Source organism: Salmo salar, chromosome 16 (assembly GCF_965601325.2).
Source record: "Salmo salar chromosome 16, fSalSal1, whole genome shotgun sequence".
Taxonomy (NCBI): domain Eukaryota; kingdom Metazoa; phylum Chordata; class Actinopteri; order Salmoniformes; family Salmonidae; genus Salmo; species Salmo salar.
The window spans coordinates 6,024,749-6,041,283 of NC_138306.1; the positions used below are offsets into that span (position 1 = coordinate 6,024,749).

The 16,535-nt window shown below is 42.5% G+C and overlaps 1 protein-coding gene across 15 annotated transcripts in view; it reads left to right on the plus strand.

Annotated features, from left to right (window-relative positions):
* LOC106573083 (neuronal cell adhesion molecule) overlaps positions 1–16,535 on the plus strand; it is a 123,837-nt gene that overhangs the window by 48,073 nt on the left and 59,229 nt on the right. The window contains exon 1 of one of the 15 annotated variants that reach the window (XM_014147758.2): positions 11,055–11,194. The exons of the other annotated variants lie outside the window; for them this stretch is intronic. The gene's annotated coding sequence lies outside the window, so the exon portion shown is untranslated. Of the gene's footprint in view, positions 1–11,054; positions 11,195–16,535 lie in introns of those variants that run through there. 15 annotated transcript variants of the gene reach the window in all.

Here is a 16,535-nt window from a genome sequence, read left to right on the forward strand (position 1 = left end):
GCCACTCCTCAGTAAAAGGCACTGGACAGCCCGCTTGGAGTTTACCAAAAGGCACCTAAAGACTCTCAGACCATGAGAAACAAGATTCTCTGGTCTGATGAAACCAAGATTGAACACTTGAATGTCAAGCGTCACATCTGGAGGAAACCTGGCACCATGCCTACGGTGAAGCATGGTGGTGGCAGCATCATGCTGTGGGGATGTTATTCAGTGGCAGGGACTGGGAGACACGTCAGGATCGAGGCAAAGATGATGCAGCAAAGTACAAAGAGATCCTTGAAGAAAACCTGCTCCAGAGCGTTCAGGACCTCAGACTGGGGTGAAGGTTCACCTTCCAACAAGACAATGACCCTAAGCACACAGCCAAGACAATGCAGGATTGGCTTCGGGACAAGTCTCTGAATATCCTTGAGTAGCCCAGCCAGAGCCCAGACTTGAACCTGATCGAACATCTCTGAAGAGACCTGAAAATAGCTGTGCAGCAACGCTCCCCATACAACCTGACAGAGCTTGAGAGGATCTGCAGAGAAGAATGGGAGAAACTCCCAAAATACAGGTGTGCCAAGCTTGTAGCGTCATACCCAAGAAGAGCACTGTATGTTCCATCACGTCTCAGGGAGCGTCGTAAGGAGAGGGGGCAGGTGGTGTGAGAGCTGGCCTCCCTGTGAGGACGAAGAGAAAGATGAAAAGGAGGAGGAGGAGGAAAGGAGAAAACCCATTTCCCTCCTGCTGTCACAAACACACACTTATTTCAACATGGCCTCCTGTTTCTAGATAAATCACAACCATGCAGCCTTGCTTTCCTTCAGCTGTTGTTAAAGTTAGCCACCCAACTACCGCAACTGTAACAGTATAGCTTCCGTCCCTCTCCTCGCCCCTACCTGGGCTCGAACCAGGGACCCTCTGCACACAGACAACAGTCACCCTCGAAGCATCGTTACCCATCGCGCCACAAAAGCCGCTGCCCTTGCAGAGCAAGGGGAACAACCAATTCAGGTCTCAGAGCGAGCGACGTCACCGATTGAAATGCTATTAGCACGCACCACCGCTAACTAGCTAGCCATTTCACATCGGTTACACAACCAAATACTACAGCCAGCCAACCCAGTTAGCCAGCCACTCTTATGTAAATGAAGAGATATGCGTTGTGTTGTGTTGGGTATTGTGTGAGGGCAAAACGGTTGCTACTGGGGCTCCCCGGTGTGTATGTGTGTTAGTGTCAGCATCCTCTTTAGTGTAAGCAGTTGTAGACCAGTGTTTGTCTCGGACATTGGATAATGAACAGGTTGGCTGATTTTCTCTATACAGCATTGATCGCACGAAGCCCAGTAAATGAAAAAGGCACTCTAGTGGAAAGTAATGCAAGCACACACACACACACACACACACACACACACACACACCACACACACACACACACACACACACACACACACACACACACACACACACACACACACACACACACACACACACACACACACACACACACACACACACACACAGCTGTGCTCACTGGACCAGAGATGATCTTATTGGTGACAGTATGCAGCATATAGAGCAGGCCTCTCACCCAGCAGGCTATTTCCCCCTGCACTGTGTGCTACCGCAGAAGTGTGTGTGTGTGTGTGTGTGTGTTCCCTCTCCCCTCTGCTGTATGCTACTGCAGAAACCACTTGGAACACTTCCATATCCCCTGTGTGTCTTCAGCTGTGGCCTCTCAGATCTGAGGATAACCACTTCTTCAGAACAAAGACAATATAATGCAAATACCAAACTGAATATCTTATCCATGGCCTATGTACACCTACATTTCTGTGTGAACTGTTCTTTTAATAGCCTGGTCCCAGATCTGTTTGTGCTGTCTTGCTAACTCCTATGGTCAGTTTCACGCCAGGCATCATGGCACCAACAGATCTGGGACTAGGCCATTCTTTGACTGTTTCTCTTACAGTTCTGTAAAGCTGTCGATATTGTAACTGCCAGGTTCTTCCCATTACCATATGAATGTCAGATATTGACACGTACTGCATGGCCATATTTTTGGCAAGTAAACCAGTCCCTGTGGTGGAGGTCCTATTGAGAACTCATAAAAGCCTGGGGCCTCATTTATCAATATTGCGTAGAAACTAGTCTAAAATAGTACTTACGAACTGAATTTAGAATGTTCGTATGCATATAAAAGTGTGATTTACCAAACAATCCTACGAGCATCATATGCACACCGGTAGGAGATAACCATTGATGAATGCTAATTGTTCTCAGCTTCAGTGCTCGACCTTGGCTGTTTGCATTTTGAAAAAACCCTAATTAACCATATATGGTCAAAATCATCCCTTTAAGCCTGTGGGGAATATCCAACGCCGTACCATGAAATACAACCGCACAACCCAAAAAGCTAGGAAAAAATATATACTTTTCCCAAGACTGAAATAGAGTTGCTAGAGTCAAAAATGTTGTACAACCAAAAGGTTTTATTTGACTCGCTCAGTTGTGGCTTGACCAGTAAAAATAAAAACATAGCTACAAAGAGAGGACCATTAGGACAATTCAAGTTGCTTTGGCAACGTCAAAATATACTTCAAATGAGTAGGCAACACTCACCAATAAGCCATCCATCCTCACCAGCCCCCTCCTGTAGGCGTATAAGCCAACATTGCTGTTCTGCAGAATGAATAAGTCGTGCGTTCCACCTGGCCACCACATTCAGCAGGGTCTTTTGCGCATCACATAATCTATCACCTGCACATTAAGAGTGGAAACCTTTTCTGTTCACATAGTTGAAATCGTTTTTGGGATGGTTCTTGTATGGCGATGTGGGTGCCGTCTATGGCTCCGTTCGTATTTGGGAAGACATTGATGGCGTCATGGCAAAGAAACCCCCTCTTGACTTCAACCTGTTGTGCGATGGTGTACGGAAATTGTATGTGTTACTGTTCGTTTTGCTGATGATTGCATCCAAAACATTGGCTGTTCGAGGGCTGTGAGATGCCGATCGGCAAGCTCCGTTGAAAAGTGCCCGTTGCCAAAAACCCGGCGGTGGATAGCACTTGGGTGTGCACTGGAATGGCATGTGTTTGCCTTTTTAAGGCAGGTCTGGTAAAATCTGGTAACACTTGACACCCATCGCCGTAACACATTATGACACGGACATAACTTGTCAAAACCTGTTATAATATGGTCATTACACTGTCATGACACATATTTACACCTGTTGTGACACTGACACCTTATGACAACTTATGTCAGCTTTCATTACATTATGACATGGTTATGACTGTGTCATACCATGTTATGACACTGGGTGTCAAGTGTTCCCAAAAATCTGATAAAACAGGTTTTGTGAAACGATATCTGATGAGCCAATCTGTAAAGATGCACTCGCTCAAAATGCAGTTTGAGCCAAATCTTCCAAAAGAGCAAGATCAACCATCTCTCATTCGATTTCCCATTATCGCAGTCTTATAGTATTTCAACAATGGTTTCACTTTCACACATGCCTCTAATGGAACAAATTACTGTACTTTATATGGATTATTATTGTAACAAATGCACTGATGTGGTCAAATGATATGATATAGTTAGCCTTTCAAGATATGTTGCATGAATTCACAATGGAAATACAATGAAATCGAACAATTCTGTAATTATTTTCAACATACATTTTCCCCATTCTACGCTTGACAAGCAGTTCCTTTATTCCACCACTTGTCACTGTGCGTATGCATGGTCATGTCTGTGCGTAAATTTACGCACACTCTCAAGCAAACGTGGAAATGATCCCAGGCATGGTTTACGCACAGATATGTGCCTACGCACCATTGATAAATGGAAAGCCAATAATGTTGTTGTGTTGATTAACCAAGGCAGGGATCCCTAATCTGAGTGAGTTGGCAATGATACTGCTTGTGCTACAGATTCATTTCTTTGAATGAACTTCTAATAATATTATCTTGTCCAATTGAGAGGGCTGCCAGAGTAAACATAAAAGCGACAGACAAATCCACAGTACACAGTGACATCACCAGAGAAAGGCCCAGTGCAGTCGAAAATAATGCAATCAAGTAAGAACTAATGTATTTAATACATGTTAGATTGATTTTAAAATATTAAATAATCGTAACTTGTAAAAACTGAATCGTATCAGATCAGCAGAACACAAATAAAGTCATATCTACTCAATAACGGAATCTTATTGACATATGAGTTAGTACCACTTTTTGAGTTGAGTTCTACTGACCGTTGGAGATGTTTGAGTAGCCACATCCCCTGCTCTTTAATGAGTTAGGCAGTTACTTTTTACAGTGTATAGCAAATGTGCCTATTTCTAAATGCTACAAAAAACAAACAAGCAGTAACTGGTTTGCAAATTTGCTTTCTGGCTGGAAGGATTCCAGTCCTTGTGGGAATTCTTGTTAACCAGTCTGTTTGAGTGGAACAGAGAAATACGATAAAGGACAATACAGGCCCTTAACCTTAGTGGTTAGTCTGCTGGCTGTGGGTGGTAAATCTTTCCTAATCAAAAGGATCTGCGTGTTATTTGTGTTTTACTGCCTGCGCCCTCTCCATCTCTCTCTTTCGTTCTCTCTGTCTGTCTCTCGCTCTCACCCGCTTGCGCTCGCTCTCTCCCTCTTCCTCTCTCTCCATCTCTCCCTCTTCTCTGAGGCATGTTAACGCTCCATCTCTGACAGTGAGCCTCATAGCACCATGGAAACCAATCAGACCATTCTTTGTGTGTGCGTGTGTATGCTTCTCTCTGTGTGTGTGTGGAGGCAGGGACAGAAGTCTTCTTCAGATTTAAAAAGCTCTTAAGGAGGTCGTGGCCATCCCGACGGGTCTCTTTCTGTAATTCATGTAAATTCCCTTAAGAACTCTGCCTCATTGTCTAACCAATTGTCCCTGAACCACAGCCCTGTGTCATAAATGCCACCGTGTAACTGTGTGTCACTCTAATGCTGACATTCCCGAAGACGGTTCCAGAAAATGACTGAATTTTTGGATGACGTTATTGGTCAGCCAAATGACCTCGTTCACAATAATATAACTGGTCGATTAAAAATAAAAACATGTATATAGAATCATAATAATAATTCTCGTCTCCTCCGCTCCTGACTGCATGTGCTGCAGGGAAGGGTCACAAGGTATGTGAGGATGGATGGGGGGGTGGAGAATTTAGCATTTTTCAAACACCTGAAACAGCTTTTTCCTTCAATCTAGAGCCATAATCACTACGCTTAAATCTATGTCAAACATTTCTGCACATCTAACATAACTCTTGAGCTCTCTGTATCCTCCTGACTGATGGTTCTATTTTTTTTTACTAAAGATGCTTCTCCTTACAAAAAAAGATTGCAGGTTTGAAACTGCAGTAAAAGTGCAGTAACTGCAGTCGACGGTGGTATTTTGGACGCAGTAACTGCAGTTACACTGCAAAATTACTGCAGTAAAAAAAAAAAAAAAAACGGTTATTTTGGACGCGGTATTTGCAGCATACTGTAGTTTTACTGCACTCTGACTGCAATCTTTTTTCATAAGGGCCACATCTTTGCTAAAATCTGGGTAAAAGGTTGAAAGGAATGTGAGTCTTATTCAGTATATTTAGTTCTCGCTTGCTTTTCTAAAGTCTACCAACCTTGCCAGCAGGCATGTTACCTAAGATAGTTAGACAAGCTAGCTACTCTAACTTCAATGAAAGCCTGAAATGGCTTCTTGGTAGCTAGTTATGAGGCTGGGAGATTGGGAATCTATCTGGGCTAACTAAAGCCAACTTCATAAAATGGCTTGTTGGCTAGTAATATTACAGAGAAACAACAACAGAAACCAGACAGATCTGTCGCTGTGCCCCCTATGGGCATGAAGCCTATGCTGCGTTGCCAAGGCAACTGAAGACTACAACACCTGTTTCATCAAGGAGCAACAAAGTTTCACCACTTTGTAGAGTTCATGTTACTGTAGTCCATATTACAGCGGAAACAGACTCTGCACAAAGCCTGGCCGTCCCATCTTCAGTCGAGCTGTTCTTTCCCCCAAAGTGTATAATCATAATCATATGAATAACAATCATTATTATTATTCATATTATTTAAACGGTTATGATGGTTATTTTTATTTTCATCCATAACAGTCAGTTATGTGGTTATACGGTAATTGTGCCAGCCCAAAATGAATGTTGTTATTGTCATGGGAGGGAATGTTGTCGACAGAGTTGAAATTAGCCATCACTGCAGTTATTGTGGTGGGGGTCAGTTAAAGTTAACAAGGGTAAGATTTACAAGACAAAAGGATAACACCCTGGGATACACTGTAATGTACATTTTGTATCACGTAAATCTTATGTTAATTCAATAATTGATAGTAAAGGCAAAAATCCAACTAACAAGTGCTGTACGAGGAAAGCTATTTTTGAAATGCGATGACATTATACGGATATTTTACTACACTGGTTGTTTGTACAACGTAAACAAACAATGCAACAGCCGTCGAAAATCAGTTTGAAGAACCAACGATCCATGTAAAACGTTAACTTAGGATCCTTAAATCATTCGCTCAATACTCGTCTTTTCACTCTTTGAAGTATTTCAACAAGCTCCCCCCATCCTGCTCTAATAGCTTCGAGAGGACCCCGCCCCCTATTATCCTACTGAGCCAATAATATTTCACTTCCATTCAGACATCTATATAGAGAGAACCCCAAAAGAGACCTCTCCTCTATCCCACATACACACATGCAGACACGCACACACTGACCCCCCCACCACACACACACACACACACACACACACACACACACACACACACACACACACACACACACACACACACACACACACACACACACACACACACACACACACACACACACACTCTCTACCCCCCACACACACCATTCCTGTTACTACGACTCCAGCCATCCATTGCTTGACTGAACTTTGTTCTGTTAAAAGTTGCCATTTAAATATGCTGCAGTTGCCATTGAAATATTGTTCTTCCATTGCTTCTGTGACAAAGCCAAAGGAGGGTGCCCACGGCAACACAGTGTGAGTCTCAGGGAGCCAATGGGCCATCAGGGATCTCCTAGTGTCTGTCCTCAACAGAGTCAGTGTGCAGACGTAATGCCTATTAGACCTGCTCGATCATGCCGCATATACTCAATGAAATATGGGCCCCTTTTCATTCATTTCATAGTGTAATTCATACCTCATACCTATCAATTGTATTTCTGAAAGATGTCCGGAGACTCTGGACACAGGAATGAATGAATAATGTGTTTCTTTATAGAACATTCTCAGCTAATGGGATGCCATGCAGAGAAGTTACATGCTGAAAAAATGCACAGTGCTGTATGCAAGTATGTTAAAACTGTTACATTCCAAGACAATTAATCGGTTTCGTATCTTTTGGCAGTCAGTGAAGCGATGGAATCCTATAGGCAATCCTACTGCAGTATGAAGCTACTTGTAATGTGACAGAAAATGTGGGGCTCATCCCAAATGGTATATATATATATATATATATATATATATATATATATATATATATATATATATATACTGGGTCCTGGACTTTCTGACGGGCCGCCCCCAGGTGGAAACAACATCTCCACTTCACTGACCCTAAACACTGGGGCCCCACAAGAGTGTGTGCTCAGTCCTCTCCTGTACTCCCTGTTCACTCACGACTGCGTGGCCATGCACGTCTCCAACTCAATCATCAAGTTTGCAGAAGACACAACAGTAGTGGGCTTGATTACCAACAACGACGAGACAGCCTACAGGGAGGAGGTGAGGGCACTCGCAGTATGGTGTCAGGAAAACAACCTCTCACTTAACGTCAACAAAACAAAGGAGATGATCGTGGACTTCAGGAAACAGCAGAGGCATCACCCCCCTATCCACATCGAAGGGACAGCAGTGGAGAAGGTGGAAAGTTTTAAGTTCCTGGGCGTACACATCAAAGACAAACTGAAATGGCGAAGAAGCCTCACTCAGGAGGCTGAAGAAATTTGGCTTGTCACCCAAAACCCTGACAAACTTTTACAGATGCACAATCCAGAGCTTCCTGTCGGGCTGTATCAGAGCCTGGTACGGCAACTGCTCTGCCCACAACCGCAAGGCTCTCCAGAGGGCAAACTACCTGCCCTCCAGAACACCTACAGCACCCAATGTCACAGGAAGGCCAAAATGATCATCAAGGACAACAACCACCCCAGTCACTGCCTGTTCACTCCGCTATCATCCAGAAGGCGAGGTCAGTACAGTTGCATCAAAGCTGGGACCGAAAGATTTAGAAACAGCTTCTATCTCAAGGCCATCAGACTGCTAAACAGCCATCACTAACTCAGAGAGGCTACTGCCTACATTGAGACCCAATCACTGGCCACTTTAACAAATGGATCACTAGTCACTTTAAACAATGCCACTTTAATAATGTTCACATATCTTACATTACTCATATCACATGTATATACTGAATTTTATACCATCTACTGCACCTTGCCTATGCCGCTCAGCCATCACTCATCCATATATTTATATGTACATATTCTCATTCACCCCTTTAGATTTGTGTGTATTAGGTAGTTGTTGGGGAATTGTTAGATTACTTGTTAGATATTACTGCACTGTTGCAACTAGAAGCACAAGCATTTCGCTACACTCACATTAACATCTGCTAACCATGTGTATGTGACCAATAACATTTGATTTGATTGGATTTGATTTAGTGCCCTACTTTTGACCAGGGCCCATAGGTCTCATAGGATGCCATTTGGCATGCGTCCATGGTACACTGTAGATAGCTCTACATTCCAATGCAGTGCATTGGTTTTGGCCATTGAGGCGATGAAAACCAGTAGGTTAATGGTTCTATGGGAATATGGTGGAAATTATATGCTGCTAGCAATAACATGCAACAGTGACCAGGTAATGAAGCCATTGGCCATGCTCCCTCAATAGAGACGTGGATTCCCCTGGCTAGCCACTTTCTTCTATCCAGGCAATGGAGCTGTCTCAGAAACAACCTAGAGCACTAAGCTAGGATGAGAGGGAGAGAGAGATCCACTATCCAGGCAATATAGCTGTCTCACAGCCCAATGTATAACACTGAGCTATAGGAACAACAATGGAGGGAGGGAGAGAGAGAGAGACAGAAAATAGAGGCAGCAATCACAGAGTTGCGAGAGAAAAACAAGGTTATAGGTGCCGCTTGTTCACTTCAGTTCAGACCCCAAATCCTTGTTCCTGGCTGACAGACAATGACTTTGAGGCAGACTATGTTACATTTTCCCTGCTTTTGTGAAGGGAGGAGTATTATTCTGGGTTGGCGAGGACATAGAATAGAATAGTGACTCTGTCAAAAGGGATCACTCCCTGCCATTGTTGCCTACTGCAACCATAGCTAACGGACGTCAAAAGACTTTTTCAAACCTATTCTTTGAAATGGCGGCAATAATACGAGTAGGGAGGAGTGGGCAATAAAACAAACTTTCATCTAAACCAGCTAGATTAGATGTCATAGGATGGGCCATCTGTTGAGTTTAGGCGCCTTGGGGCAATTCTTTTTTTTTCTGTTGTTGAATTCGCAGGTGCTTTTACAGTGTGTCGCAACAACAGAGGCTATTTGATCAAATCAAATCAAGTCACATTTATTTATATAGCCCTTCTTACATCAGCGGATATCTCAAAGTGCTGTACAGAAACCCAGCCTAAAACCCCCAAACAGCAAGCAATGCCGGTGTAGAAGCACGGTGGCTAGGAAAAACTCCCTAGGAAAAACTCCCTAGAAAGGCAGGAACCTAGGAAGAAACCTAGAGAGGAACCAGGCTATGAGGGTTGGCCAGTCCTCTTCTGGCTGTGCCGAGTGGAGATTATAACAGAACATGGCCAAGATGTTCAAATGTTCATAAATGACCAGCAGGGTCAAATAATAATAATCACAGTGGTTGTCGAGGGTGCAACAGGTTAGCACCTCAGGAGTAAATGTCAGTTGGCTTTTCATAGCCGATCCTTGAGAGTATCTCTACTGCTCTTGCTGTCTCTACAGAGTTGAAAACAGCAGGACTGGGACAGTTAGCTGATGACCACTTTCTGTGTAAACTGTCTTCAGGTTGGATGATTGGATCGTGTTGGGTTCTGAACGAACAGAGTAAAAACGCAAACGGACACCTAGAAAAAGTTCAAACCAAATGTTTTCAACCCACTGGGTGCCTCAGCTGCCTCGCACTTTTGCACATGATCTAACAATCGTGTATACGTCAGGATGAAAGTAGGGGCACAACTTCTACAGTCCCAAAATTGCTGTTGCGCTGTTGTTTTCGCTGCCGATTAGTCTTGGAGCGGTTCCTCTTCATTCCGGTCACCGTGATGTTTATCAGCGACCTCCTGTTCATCTTACTTAACAGACCCTGTTCCCCTTTTCTCTCACAGTAGCTTTCCAGTCACACAGTTCCTATTCAGCCTTCATTGAGCCCCCAACACATACTGTATATGTATTATACATATAACGTAATCAATACATTCTAATGGAGAGACAGAAATGTGTATATTTCAAGTTAGAACCCAACAATGGGAAGGAATGGTTTAGTATTTTGCCTCGGGGCAATTTTCTTTCATCTTGTTAAAGTACTGTTGCATGTGCTTTTACAGCTAGTCCGAACAGCGGGAGGGCGGTTGATAGAGCTTGTCTACTGTTGGTGTAAGTTTGTTGGTGTAAGCTCGAACGTGTTTGATATTCATATTCACATTTTCATTGAATTGAATTTGTTTTGCATGATAAATTTGTGATTCTTCTCCCTGTATTTTCAAGTTATGTAACAGGCATGTGTGATGTTCCGTCCCGCAAAAAATATTTGGGCTGAAAAAACCCTGCATCTGAGTGTATTCTGGCCGCGTTCGTTTGATACCAGGAAATGTTTAACCCCTATTGTATAGAGACAAAAGGTTGTCTTAATCCCACTGTGCGGGGAGAGAGGGAGGGAGGGTCAGGGGAGGGCCGGGGGGGAGGAGGCTGTGTATGTGATTACAGGCCCCCTCTCTCTCACTGGCACTCCAGCAGTGCTAGTTCCACCAGACAGACACAACGCGGAATACACAGCCACTGGGAATATAAAGACCTAACTTTGTTCTCTCACACACACACACCAGACACACACACTCACTGGGGAGATTTGTTCTTGCAGACAGAACCAGAGAGACAGGTAATGTACTCTTTTTTTTAATTTAACCTTTATTTAACTAGGCAAGTCAGTTAAGAACAAATTCTTATTTACAATGACGTCCTAGGAACATTGGGTTAACTGCCTTGTTCAGGGGCAGAACGACAGATTTCTACCTTGTCAGCTCGGGGATTCAATCTAGCAACCTTTCGGTTATCTTTCGGGTACTGGCCCAATGCTCTAACGTTGTTGCACATTGTGAACACTCATTTAGAGTTTGCCTGAGTACATTCTGTATACAATGAGTAAAGTCCATCTGTGGCTTAATGGTTTATTTTCTCTGAAGGCATTTCTCGACCAGTGTCATGAATATTCTGCTGCATTCCCACAAGCAGCATATAAAAATGTCATGCTTTTTCTGCCAACTCATTATTATTATAATGATGGAGGTTTGTGAGGGGAAACGCTCGGAGCCCTGACTTATGGAGTCACGTTCCCCTAATGTAAATGCATTAATGGAAGTGTGGCGGATCTAATACTTTTTTTGTCTGCTGCTCCATGCTCTGCTATTCCCCCTCTCTCGTTAGAAACCCTGGAGTCTAAAATTAAACCCACCGACAGGCTGAGACTCCAATACACTGCAGTGCAGCAGACAGAAGCTCTTCTCTTCTCTTCCTCTCTCTCTCTCTCTCTCTTCTCTGTTGTCTCTGATATGAGACACAGCCTTGAGGAAAAACTAACAGAACACTCTCATTAACAAATGTGTGGCAGCTCTCTCGCTCTCTTTCTCTCTCGCTCTCTTTCTCTCTCTCTCTCTGCCCCCTCTCTCTCTCGCTCTCTCGCTCTCTCTCTCTCTCTCGCTCTGTCTCTCTCTGTCTGTCTCTCCTTCTCTGTCTCTCTCTCTGTCTTTCTTTGTGTCTCTCTCTGTTTCTCTCTCTGCCTCTGCTTATGGCACTACACTAACAGAAGTGGACCATGCATTCTCAAGCTGTGGCTTTCTCACCTCACTTATCCAATCAACTCCATGTACTGTATGAGAAAGAGAGAGAGAACGAGACAGTGAGAGAGAGCGCACAGGTGTCGTAGTTATTGAACTTCTGTCGAAGTTATTGCACTTCTGTGGGTGAACGCACAATGGTGGGAATATGGTAATGCAGTTTAGGAGTGGTACAAAATTACAACAGAAGTCTTGAGAGTGAGTGACGGGGTGCTTTTGGCACATAATGTATAGAGGTCTACCGATTAATTAGGGCCGAGTTCAAGTTTTCATAACAATCGGTAATCGGTATTTTTGGTCACCGATTTGCCGATTTTTTATTTTTTTTATTTTAGTATTTTTTATAAATATTTTTTAACTAGGCAAGTCAGTTAAGAACACAGTCTTATTTTCAATGATGGCCTAGGAACGGTGGGTTAACTGTCTTGTTCAGGGGCAGAACGACAGATTTTTACCTTGTCAGCTTGGGGATTCAATCTTGCAACCTTACGGTTAACTAGTCCAACGCTCTAACCACCTGCTTTACATTGCACTCCATGAGGAGCCTGCCTGTTACGCGAATGCAGTAAGAAGCCAAGGTAAGTTGCTAGCTAGCATTAAACTTATCTTATAAAAAACAATCAATCAATCAATCATAATCACTAGTTAACTACACATGGTTGATGATATTACTAGTTTATCTAGCCTGTCCTGCGTTGCATATAATCGATGCGGTGCGCATTCGCGAAAAAGGACTGTCGTTGCTCCAACTTGTACCTAACCATAAACATCAATGTCTTTCTTAAAATCAATACACAAGTATATATTTTTAAACCTGCATATTTAGATAATATTGCCTGCTAACATGAATTTCTTTTAACTAGGGAAAATGTGTCACCTCTGCAACAGAGTCAGGGTATATGCAGCAGTTTGGGCCACCTGGCTCGTTGCGAACTGTGAAGACTATTTCTTCCTAACAAAGACAGCCAACTTCGCCAAACGGGGGATGATTTAACAAAAGCGCATTTGCGAAAAAAGCACAATCGTTGCACGACTGTACCTAACCATAAACATCAATGCCTTTCTTAAAATCAATACACAGAAGTATATATTTTTAAACCTGCATATTTAGCTAAAAGAAATCCAGGTTAGCAGGCAATATTAACCAGGTGAAATTGTGTCACTTCTCTTCCGTTCATTGCACGCAGAGTCAGGGTGTATGCAACAGTTTGGGCTGCCTGGCTCGTTGCGAACTAATTTGCCAGAATTTTACGTAATTATGACATAACATTGAAGGTTGTGCAATGTAACAGGAATATTTAGACTTATGGATGCCACCCGTTAGATAAAATACGGAACGGTTCCGTATTTCACTGAAAGAATAAACGTGATAGTTTCCGGATTCGACCATATTAATGACCTAAGGCTTGTGTTTCTGTGTGTTATTATGTTATAATTAAGTCTATGATTTGATAGAGCAGTCTGACTGAGCAATGGTAGGCACCAGCAGGCTCGTAAGCATTCATTCAAAACAGCACTTTCGTGCGTTTTGCCAGCAGCCCTTCGCAATGCATTGCGCTGTTTATGACTTCAAGCCTGTCAACTCCCAAGATTAGGCTGGTGTAACCGATATGAAATGGCTAGCTAGTTAGCAGGTGCGCGCTAATAGCGTTTCAAACGTCACTCGCTCTGAGACTTGGAGTAGTTGTTTCCCTTGCTCTACATGGGTAACGCTGCTTCGAGGGTGGCTGTTGTCGATGTGTTCCTGGTTTGAGCCCAGGTAGGAGCGAGGAGAGGGACGGAAGCTATACTGTTACACTGGCAATACTAAAGTGCCTATAAGAACATCCAATAGTCAAAGGTATATGAAATACAAATGGTATAGAGAGAATTAGTCCTATAACTGTTAGGGCTAGGGGGCAGTATTGACACGGCTGGATAAAAAACATACCCGATTTAATCTGGTTACCACTCCTACCCAGTAACTAGAATATGCATATACTTATTACATATGGATAGAAAACACCCTAAAGTTTCTAAAACTGTTTGAATGGTGTCTGTGAGTATAACAGAACTCAAATGGCAGGTCAAAACCTGAGAGATTCCTTTACAGGAAGTGGCCTGTCTGACCATTTCTTGAACTTCTTTTCCATCTCTATCTTTTACTAAGGATCTCTGCTCTAACGTGACACTTCCCACGTCTTCCATAGGCTCTCAGAGCCCGGGAAAAAACAGAATGTCGTCATTCCAGCCCCAGGCTGAAACACATTATCGCCTTTCTCAAGTGGCCGATCAAGGCACTCTGGGCTTATGCGCGTGACCCGACCGCCCCCGCCTTTGTGATTTTTTCCTCTGTTTGCCGAAAAGGAGATTCCCTGTCGGAATATTATCGCTTTTCTACGAGAAAAATGGCGTAAAAATTGATTTTAAACAGCGGTTGACATGCTTCGAAGTACGGTAATGGAATATTTAGAATTTTATTGTCACGAATTGCGCCATGCGCACGACACTTCTTTACCATTTCGGATAGTGTCTGGAACGCACGAACAAAACGCCGCTATTCGGATATAACTATGGATTATTTTGGACCAAACCAACATTTGTTATTGAAGTAGCAGTCCTGGGTGTGCATTCTGACGAAGACAACAAAAGGTAATCAAACTTTTATAATAGTAAATATGATTATGGTGAGTGCTAAACTTGCCGGGTGTCTAAATAGCGAGCCCGTGATGCCTGGGCTATGTACTTAGAATATTGCAAAATGTGCTTTCACCAAAAAGCTATTTTAAAATCGGACATATCGAGTGCATAGAGGAGGTCTGTATCTATAATTCTTAAAATAATTGTTATGCTTTTTGTGAACGTTTATCGTGAGTAATTTTGTAAAATGTTAGCGAATTCCCCGGAAGTTTGCGGGGGGTATGCTAGTTCTGAACGTCACATGCTAATGTAAAAAGCTGGTTTTTGATATAAATATGAACTTGATTGAACAAAACATGCATGTATTGTATAACATAATGTCCTAGGGTTGTCATCTGATGAAGATCATCAAAGGTGAGTGCTGCATTTAGCTGTCTTCTGGGTTTTGGTGACATTATATGCTGGCTTGAAAAATGGGTGTCTGATTATTTCTGGCTTGGTACTCTGCTGACATAATCTAATATTTTGCTTTCGTTGTAAAGCCTTTTTGAAATCGGACAGTGTGGTTAGATTAACGAGAGTCTTGTCTTTAAATAGCTGTAAAATAGTCATATGTTTGAGAAATTGAAGTAATAGGATTTTTAAGGTTTTGAAAATCGCGCCACAGGCTGCAAGTGGCTGTTACGTAGGTGGGACGAATTCGTCCCGCCTAGCCCAGAGAGGATTGCTATAATAACTACAACCTAAAACTTCTTACCTGGGAATATTGAAGACTCATGTTAAAAGGAACCATATGTTCTCATGTTCTTACCAAGGAACTTAAAAGTTAGCTTTCTTAAATGGCACATAATGCCCTTTTACTTTCTTCTCCAACACTTTGTTTTTGCATTATTTAAACCGAATTGAACATGTTTCATTATTTATTTGAGGCTAAATTGATTTTATTGATGTATTATATTAAGTTAAAATAAGTGTTCATTCAGTACTGTTGTAATTGTCATTATTACATAAAAAAAAAAAAAAAAAAAACGGGCCAATTAATCGGTATCGGGTTTTTTGGTCCTCCAATAATCGGTATCGGTGTAAAAAAAAAAAAAATCATAATCGGTCGACCTCTAATAACGTGTATGATAGAAAAGTTGTGTTGTATAGTGCTCTTTAGTTTGCAGAGTGATTGTATACTGGTGGGATAACGGCAGAATGCTCATGCAGTTTTTGAGGTTTGATTTAAAATTGGAACAGTACTCTGAGTATTATTGAGTGGTTTTGAGCATGTGGCTTTCCATATATGTTGGCATAGTTATTGCTCTTCAGTGGGCAGTGTGATCGATGGCATGTGGTGGTGTGCAGTTTGCAAACGATTCATTATTTCTGAAGGACTCTTTTCATTGACTCGAGAGTAATTCGTTTTTTTTTTTCAATTTGTTTTTCTGAGTGACTCGTTCATTTTAGTTGTTTGTTTAGTGCGGGCCACAATAGGTCCTACAGCAGGATTAATGCACACTCCTCCAGCTCAGCGGCACCAGAGACATAGCGTGACAACCAACTGTTTGTTATATGCACGCAGAAAAATAGATCATAAGCATAGTGAAGAGAAATACATATTTGCAATTGATCATTGATCACATGGTGCAAGAATGGATGCAATTAATTGATTGACTCAAATTAACGAAATGAGTTGGAAGATTAGTTATTTTGACTGAACTAGTCGAAAAGATCCTAGTCAGTAAAAAGAGCGGAGCTTCCCATCACGAATAGCGTGAAGAG